The sequence below is a fragment of the Epinephelus lanceolatus genome, chromosome 16 (genome assembly GCF_041903045.1).
Source record: "Epinephelus lanceolatus isolate andai-2023 chromosome 16, ASM4190304v1, whole genome shotgun sequence".
NCBI lineage: Eukaryota > Metazoa > Chordata > Actinopteri > Perciformes > Serranidae > Epinephelus > Epinephelus lanceolatus.
The window spans coordinates 37,721,440-37,731,201 of NC_135749.1; positions in this window are offsets into that span (position 1 = coordinate 37,721,440).

The following is a 9,762-nucleotide window of genomic DNA, read 5'->3' on the forward strand; positions in this document are numbered from 1 at the left end:
TCAAGTTTTGATCTTGAATTCTGAAAAATACATCAATGTATTCAAAATAGGGGGTGGGGTCACCTATTGCTTGAACAGTGCCCTGATATTTCTTGACGATACTGGAAATAAGAGGTGTCCCTCAGTGTAATTTCAAGTTAAAATAAAGCTTGAATTAATGAATATCTGCCCTGCACCTCAAAGTAATATGAAGTTAAAGTTACTTTTACTGTAATTAAAGGTTAAGTTAATTACAGGTACAGTTTAGGCCATCAAATTAATTGAGAAATTTTGCATAGAAACAATAAAGATTGTACAATAAAGCAAAATGTGTAACAAAGAATGCAAAAATAAACATTTTAATAAAACTCAATCTCTTATGTCTTAGTACAGCACCCCTTCAGTTGTTTTTTGTTTTTTTTTTTCCTACTTGTCTGCATTGGTCTTCATAGCTTAGCGCCACTAAAGGGTGTAAGCTTCTTGTGAAGATTGATGCACTGTTAATCTTGCAGTCAAGTATTTTATATCATCAATACTATCAGCATATCAACAATAGACAGGGTATTGAAGAAGCATGAGATGAGCATGAAACAGCTCTACAGGGTACCATTTGAGAGAAACTCTGATAGAGTGAAAGAGCTGCGGTTCCAGTATGTAAATGTAAGTCAGTGGTGTGTTACTGGTTATCTATCATTATAACCTGTTTACAGTAAAGCACAGAGGCCACTATATTGAACTTCTGGTGGAGAACACAAAACATTCCTATGTAATTTGCTGTTATGGTATGATTCTACCATATAACTGATTTGATATTTTGTTGTACTGTATTGTAGAGAATAATGGCATTGGAGGGGAATGAGACTCCTCACACCCTTGTTTTCGTGGATGAAGCCGGCTTCAACCTGGCCAAAGGAAGAAGACGTGGCCGGAATATTATTGGCCACCGGGCCACGGTGGATGTCCCAGGCCAGCGTGGGGGCAATATAACAATGTGTGCTGCCATTTCTGAAAATGGTGTGGCCACCCACATTCCCACACTTGGCCCATACAATACCCAAAAGCTCCTGTTCTTTTTGGATCACCTTTATTTAGATCTCATCCCAGAATATGAGAGAGGTTTGGTAGGGCCTCACTTGTCAAAGTTTGTAGTTGTGTGGGACAATGTCAGCTTCCACCGCAGCCCGCTCATCAGGGCCTGGTTCACTGCCCACCCAAGACTGCTAATGGTGCTCCTACCACCTTACTCCCCATTTCTCAATCCAATTGAGGAATTTTTCTCTGCTTGGAGGTGGGGGGTGTATGAGCATCGGGCTCAGAACCAGAGGTCCCTGCTTGAAGCAATGGATGCTTGCTGTGACAATGTCACAGCAGATCAGTGCAGGGGATGGTTGCGGCATGCATGTAGATTCTTCCCCTGTTGCATCGCAAGGGAGAATATCAGGTGTGATGTGGATGAAAATCTGTGGCCAGACAGACAGCAGAGAGAGGACGACCACGAGAGTGAGGATGAGGAGGATGACCATTGAGGTGGAGTTACTGGTGTGAACGATATTGCATATAATTTTCCTTTTTTTGTGTTGATGTGTTTACAGTACAGTATATTTTGTTGTATACATTTTCTTTTTACTGTGATGTTTGGCAGTTATTTTATGTTTGTGAATAAAAATACAGTAACAATTTCCATGACAGTGTAGGTCCATCATTTTTTTCAATTACAGTAACCATTCATTGTCAGTGAATGGTCTGGACCAAGATTGAAATGTGACATAAGTGATATTTCCATGGTCCACTGCCATAGTCACAAAACATCTAAACATTTTGACCAACAGTGCTTACACAATGCCAAAGAGACTTTGCATTTTGGGGCCAATGACTATTTATATGAGAAAATGGCTTAGTTTTGACACATGAGTTAACTGTTTTGGGAGAGATATGACCTTTTGCAGGTGAGCCATGCTGTTGTGCTGAACCTTCCAGGCTATTTTGGCAAATGCATGTAGAGCTTGGAGAATGTCATTTCTGTTTCAAGAAATGAGCCAAAGCAATTGAGAAGGAAACTTGTGTATAACAAAGCATGAAAAAAATAAACTTTTAAAATAAAGATAAAACTCTTAAGTCCCGGTAGCCTGGAAATCCAGACCCAAATCTAGAAAGATTTAGGGTCTGGCTATGAGTAATGCAAATGGCCCAACTTGAGGGGCGGCATCAAGCATACATTTGAAAATATCACTGCACGCAACTGGATAACACTACGACCAATCAGAACAATACACGGGGTGACGTATCCAGAGCGCTACCAACGGAGCTAACTGGTAGATTAGACTCTTGCCGTATCTGGTCGGCAAAACAGCAAAAACGTCCTTCTTGCAAAGGAAAGACTCGAGCGCTGTCTTCTGTTCCTCTTTTAGAGAAAAAGCCAAGTCTAACTCGTTCATTGTAGCGGCCAAAGCCGTTTCAAACAACTGGTGTTCATCTGTAGCCATCTTGCAATGTTTACTGACTGATTCTAGACTTTGTCGTCGCAGCACTGTCGTCATCTGTTTAGCTCGCCTCTGGCCCACCTATATCAGATACACCGATGTGATTGGTGCAGCTCGGCTCCAACGGCATGGGCAATGAGCATCATTACTGATTGCCAGAGTGACTCGCTGAGCAAATTCAAATTGTGCTCTCGCGAGAACTCTGGATTTCCAGGGTAATGTCCCGGTACAGCACCCCCTTTATTCCCTGCATTTTCTAGTATTTCAAGTAATTTTCTATGGCGGTATTACTTTTCAGTTCATTGTGCTCCTTCTAGTTTTCTGGTTTTATTTTTCACTTCATTCTGCTCTTGTTGGGGCGGCACGGTGGTGTGGTGGTTAGCACTCTCACCTCACAGCAAGAGGGTTGCTGGTTCGATCCCGGGCGTGGGAGCCCTTCTGTGCGGAGTTTGCATGTTCTCCCCGTGTCAGCGTGGGTTCTCTCCGGGCACTCTGGCTTCCTCCCACAGTCCAAAGACATGCAGATTGGGGACTAGGTTAATTGATAACTCTAAATTGTCCGTAGGTGTGAATGTGAGCATGAATGGTTGTCTGTCTCTGTGTCAGCCCTGCGATAGTCTGGTGACCTGTCTAGGGTGTACCCTGCCTCTCGCCTGATGTCAGCTGGGATAGGCTCCAGCCCCCCCGCGACCCTCAAGAGGATGAAGCGGTTAGAAGATGAATGAATGAATGAATGTGCTCTTGTTTGCTATTGGGGTTCTCATAATGCCCTCTAAAGCAGAGGTCTTCAACATTTTTCAGGCCAAGGACCCCCAGACTGATGGAGAGATGGAGCAGGGACCCCCTACTATATATATTTTGTATATTAAATTGTGCTTTATATTAACCTGGGCCTAGTACCATGTATAAACGTACCTTGTCATTATGCATTCACCACTAAGCTATTCAAACAATACACAGGTTCATATATTCATGTTTTTATTTTAAACATGTGCAAGGTACAGTGAGAAGAGTGGCCTTGCCACTGCCATTTATAAACATATCTTGTCAACTGATACCAATGCCAATATCAACACTGTCTGTCAACTGCATGATAATCAAGCATGCAAGCTATTCAAATTGACGCTTCTATTTTAAACATAAATGTGGAAACAAAAGTGAGTGATGGCCTATTAGTGCTAGTGTTGTCACGATATTAAAATATCAAACTCGATACCGATACTAAGGATGGTACTCGATACTTAATACTATTTTCAAGAAAGAGAGAAAAAGAAATACCAATATTACAGGTATATATTGTTTTTTTTTTGTTTGTTTTTTTTTAAATAAAAGTCAGAACACAAAAATAACAGCAACAACACAATCTTTAGGTCCGGGGTATTCAATTACAGTTACAACTGGGCCGGATTTTAAAACCAGATAATGTGGATGGGCGACATTTTCAGCAGCCAGCAACCGATCCACTTTTTTTTTTAGCATATAGATAGACCGACAGACAGACAGACAGACAGACAGATAGATAGACTGACAGATAGATAGAAAGATAGATAGATAGATAGATAGATAGATAGATATGCATGGCCCTCCTCAACATAATGCAGAAACAGAATAAAAAAGAGCTATCAATGCACAGAAGCATAATTGACATTAACAATATCTATCAACACACACTATCTCTCTAGCAGCATCTTTCATTTTAGTTTGTCGGACAGAGTGGATTAAAATATGGCTTTCTACATGCTGATCACATGTATTGATAAAGTATTGGCTTTTTATTGACAGAGGTTTTATTGCACTTAGGTCTACTCACAGTAACAAGCCTAGTTGTTGTCAACAAGAGTAGGCCTAAGTTATACTCATCAGCACCGCGGCCCTCCTCCGAGAACCGTCACCTTATCATGGTGGAGGAGTTTGAGTGCCCTAATGACCCTAGGAGCTGTGTTGTCGGGGGCATTTCGCCCCTAGTAGGGTTTCCCATGGCAGATTGGTTCTGGGCGAAGGGTCAGACGAAGAACGATTCAAAAGACCCTTCATGATGGAAAACAGCAAAAGTTGGCGTACCCGGCCCAGAGGGTTACCAGGGCCCCGCCCTGGAGCCAGGCCTGGGGCTGGGGCCTGTGGGCGAGCGCCTGGTGGCCGGGCCTGCGCCCATGGGGTCTGGCCGGGCCCAGCCCGAACCGGCTACATGGGCTTGTCCCCCTGCAGGCCCACCACCTGCAGAGGGATCCAGAAGGGTTCGGTGCAATGTGGATCGGGCAGCAGACCAAGGCGGGGGCCTTGGCGGTCCGATCCTCGGCTACGGAAGTTGGCTCTTGGGACATGGAATGTCACCTCTCTGGCAGCGAAGGAGCCGGAGCTTGTGGAAGAGGTTGAGCGCTACCAACTAGATATAGTCGGCCTCACCTCGACACATAGTTCCGGCTCTGGAACCCAAGTCCTTCAGAGGGGTTGGACTCTCTCCTTTGCTGGAGTTGCTCCGGGTGAGAGGCGGAGGGCCAGGGTGCAGTGAGGGTCTGCTGGGAACACCTGGCGGAAGAACCAGTCAAGATGATCTTCAACTCCCACCTCTGGGATAGCTTCGACCGCGTCCCAAGGGCGGAGGGAGACATTGAGTCCGAATGGGCCTTGTTCCGCTCTGCCATTGTCGAGGTGGCTGCTGCAAGCTGTGGCCGCAAGGCCGCGGGGACCAGCCGTCAGGCTGAAGAAGGAGGCCTACAGGGCATGGTTGGTCTGTGGGTCTCCAGAAGCAGCTGACGGGTACCGGCGGGCGAAGCGGAGCACAGCAGCGGCAGTTGCGGAGGCAAAAACTCGGGGGTGGGAGGAGTTCAGTGAGGCCATGGAGGAAGACCATCGATCGGCTCCAAAGAGGTTCTGGCAAACCATCCGGCGCCTCAGGGGGGGAAGGCAGCAACTTGCTCACACTGTTTACAGTGGGGGCGGGGAGCTGCTGACGTCAACTGGGGACATTGTTGGGCGGTGGAAGGAATAGTTTGAGGAGCTCCTCAATCCCACCAACACGTATTCCAGTGAGGAAACAGGGGTAGGGGGTCTCGGGGGAGGGTCGTCCAATTCCGGGGGCAGAAGTCGCCAAGGTAGTGAAGGAACTACGTGGCGGCGGAGCCCCGGGGGTAGACAAGATTTGCCCTGGATATCTCAAGGCTCTGGATGTTTTAGGGCTGTCCTGGCTGACACGCCTCTGCAACATTGCATGGACATCGGGGGCAGTGCCTCTGGAATGGCAGACAGGGGTGGTGGTCCCCATCTTCAAGAAAGGGGACCAGAGGGTGTGTTCCAACTATAGGGGGATCACACTCCTCAGCCTACCCGGTAAGGTCTACGCCAGGGTGCTGGAGAAGAGGGTCCAGTCGATAGTTGAACCTCAGATTGAGGAGAAGCAATGTGGTTTTTGTCCCGGACGCGGAACCGTGGACCAGCTCTTTACTCTCGCCAGGGTGCTGGAGGGGGCATGGGAGTTTGCCCAACTAGTCCACATGTGTTTTGTGGATTTGGAGAAGGCTTATGACCGTGTCCCCAGGGGCATCCTGTGGGGGGTGCTCCGGGAGTATGGGGTTGGTGGCCCTCTGCTAAGGGCCATCCAGTCCCTGTACCGAAGGAGCACGATTCTGGTTCGCGTGGCTGGCAGTAAGTCGGACCTGTTCCCGGTGAGGGTTGGACTCCGCCAGGGCTGCCCTTTGTCACCGGTTCTGTTCATAACTTTCATGGACAGAATTTCTAGGCGCAGCCGAGCGGTGGAGGGTGTCAGGTTCGGTGACGGGAGGATCTCGTCCCTGCTATTTGCAGATGACGTGGTCTTCCTAGCTCCATCGAACAGTGACCTCCAGCTCTCGCTGGGACGGTTCGCAGCCGAGTGTGAAGCGGCTAGGATGAGAATGAGGCCATGGTCCTCAGCCGGAAAAGGGTGGATTGTCCACTCCAGGTCGGGGGGGAGGTCCTGCCTCAGGTGGAGGAGTTTAAGTATCTCAGGATCTTGTTCACGAGTGGGGGTAGGATGGAGCGGGAGATTGACAGGCGGATTGGGGCGGCATCAGCAGTGATGTGGACGCTTAACCAGTCTGTTGTGGTGAAGAGGGAGCTTAGCCAGAAAGCAAAGCTCTCGATTTACCGGTCGATCTACGTTCCAACCCTCACCTATGGTCACGAGCTCTGGGTAGTGACTGAAAGAACAAGATCGCGAGTACAAGCGGCCGAAATGAGTTTCCTCCGCAGGGTGCCTGGGCTCAGCCTTAGAGATAGGGTGAGGAGCTCGGACATCCGGGAGGGACTCGGAGTAGAGCCGCTGCTCCTCCACATTGAGAGGAGCCAGCTGAGGTGGTTCGGGCATCTGGTAAGGATGCCTCCCGGACGCCTCCCTTGGGAGGTGTTTCGGGCATGTCCAACCGGGAGGAGACCTCGGGGCCACCCCAGGACACGCTGGAGGGATTACATCACCCAGCTGGCCTGGGAACACCTCGGGGTCCCCTCGGAAGAGCTGACGGAGGTGGCTGGGGAGAGGACTGTCTGGGCTTCTTTGCTGAGGTTGCTGCCCCTGCGACCCGGACCCGGATAAGCGGAGGACGAAAAGATGAGATGAGACAAGCACCGCAGCCTCTCTGGTGATGTCTGACTTCACGCTGTTGTGTGTGTGTGTGTGTGTGTGTGTGTGTGTGTGTGTGTGCGTGTGTGCGTGCGTGTGCGTGTGCATGCCCCCGCTGTGAGTAAGAGATCAGCCCTGACATGCAGAGAGCAGGAGAAAGGCTGCAGAATGCTGATACATGAAACCAAAACTTTAAAAAGTAACGATAAGAGCTGACAACATCGGAGCTTACTAGTATCACGGTCTTGATTAAATTTGCCTCGGGTCGTTTAACACCTGGTCTCAGAGGTTGCTTCTGGGCTGCTAATTGAATAGGTCTGATTTAAATGTTTAAACAGGAGCTTAATGCTTGTACTTGCCATGTTCACGTCGTGTGTGTGTGTGTGTCCAGGTCGGGGCTGCTGCTGTGAGGTGAGAGGCTGCCTGTATAATATGGTCAGAGTCAGCTAAAATTAAATTCATCTTTATAATGTTAAAAGCACAACCTCAGCGAGAGCAATATAATAAAAGTTTTAACCAGATATAGCCCATATTTGTAGCTACATAGCTTTTTTTCCATTATGCATTGTTTAATTTGATTCGTTTATTCAACATTAATTTGAAGCCTTTTGCCATTAATGTATATTATATTTGTTAAATTCTGTGTTTGCAGTTGCAAAAAAGACTTGTAAATGTGCTAACACAGAACCTCTGTGTGTGTGTGTGTGTGTGTGTGTCACAGGGCGTAGCATGCTATGATATAGAAGAGCTGTTACTGATCTGTTACACGTGACATAACGAATGTAAAAAAACCCCCAAAAAACTCAATTAATAAATCAAAACGGGGTTTTGCAGCACAACTGCACACCTAATGGCTGACGGCAACCCAGATTAAAACGTCCAAAAACACATAATTGAAACCACAAAATATCTCCATACTGCTCGTCCGTAGTGATCCAAGTGTCCAGAAGCCCCGACATAAAAAGTTGTTTGGAAAAACGTCATCTGAACTCTGTTTTTAGCCTCACTGTAGCCTGTAGTTCTAACTGCCTCTCTGTACACTGCGCTGTGTTCGCTTGCGCGAGACCGTGAGACATCGGCACCGCCTTCATGTGTGTTCACGTGCTTTCGCTGGTCTCGCTAGCATCAGAGGCTGTGCTAGCTTGAACCTCCGGGTTCTTTGCTAAATGCTTTGTGTTGATGTGATATTTGACAAGGCCTTCAATGACGCACCAGGTCGAAGGGCACCACGGAACGCCTTTAATCAGCATTAATTTTTTTATTGCCTTCATTTTTTTGCGATCAATTTATCAAAATTAACACGTTATTTTGACAGCCCTAAAGCCCAGTTCAGACCAATGATTTGCTACGAGACAAAATCGTTTTAGAGCATTGCATAAAAAAGTTGACCAGTCTGAAGTCGACTCAAGCTGGCTGATGGTGTCACCTATAACTCATCTGGTCAAATCAGCCTGTAGTGAAGTCCGCTGGTCAAATCAAAATGACCACAGACAGCGTGTTTGCATGCTGTAGCAGGTGCTCCATCCCTGCTGAGCCCTCTGTTTCTGTCCTCATGGTGTGCCGGTGTCAGACGGTGGGTCACTGCTGCTGCTCACTGTATGTGCTTATGCCCCCTCACATACACACATTCTCACTGACTGTTTAATGGGTGCTGGTTGTTTATACTACTGTGGTGTATTGATTATGAATACAGTCCATCTGATGCTGGTTTTGTTTCATCACTACTACAAATGCAGCTGTAGCCAGTGTCTCACTATCACTGTCCGCATTGTTATTTTAAGAAGCTTCAAATTATATTTAGCCACAGAATAAACCTGAAAAGCTGCAAATCAGAACGGAAGTACAGTGAGTTGTTGCATAGAGATCATACACCGTCTCATCTAGTTGCATCGGTAAGAACCGACAGGTTTTTAGAACATTGCAGAACGGCACAAGTAGTTGCACATTTCAACTTGTGTCGTTGTGAATCTTTTCTCTGAACTGGGCTTAAAAAAAACCAACCAAATCCAAGCTTGAAGTAGTGATATTTCATCAAAATAACTTTAAGCTACGTCTCATTTAAAATTTGGCCAAAAATAAACTGTTTGCATGACAAGAGTGAAGTGATGAGTTTCGTCCTCAACTTTTAACTTTAAAACATCAAAGGGTAAGTTTTAAAAATATGACTAAACTAATAATAAACTTACTAATGATAATTTATGGTGGTGGGAGGATCATGGATTTTCTGCCAGTCACACAGGGAGGCTCAAGGAAAAAAATATTTGTAGCTTTTTTGAGGGTCACCTGAAAGCCACCCCCTCCTCTGATAAGTAAAAACAGTCCCTAAGTAATTATAAATGCGGGCTTAGGGAACTTCAACTTATTTTAATATCAATATTCAACAGGGGACAGTTAAGCTCTAAATTATGCCTCTGCTCCGATATCATGTTAAAGACTTTTTTTTAAAAAAAAAAAACTTTATTGATTTAAGCAGCCTGTACCGTTATCTTGCAAATTAAGGGACAGTTTAGACAGTTTAGTTTGTTATTCACTTTGTGTCCTCAACACACCTGCAGACTGATGTCCTGCAACAAGAAGCTGCTACGGGAATAATCACCAGTAGAATTATCAATATTAATGATAACTGAAATAATCAAATAACCAGTTGCTGAAGTAAAATCTCAAATAAAAATGATCTGGTTCAGAGTAGCAATAGCAGAAATATCACTG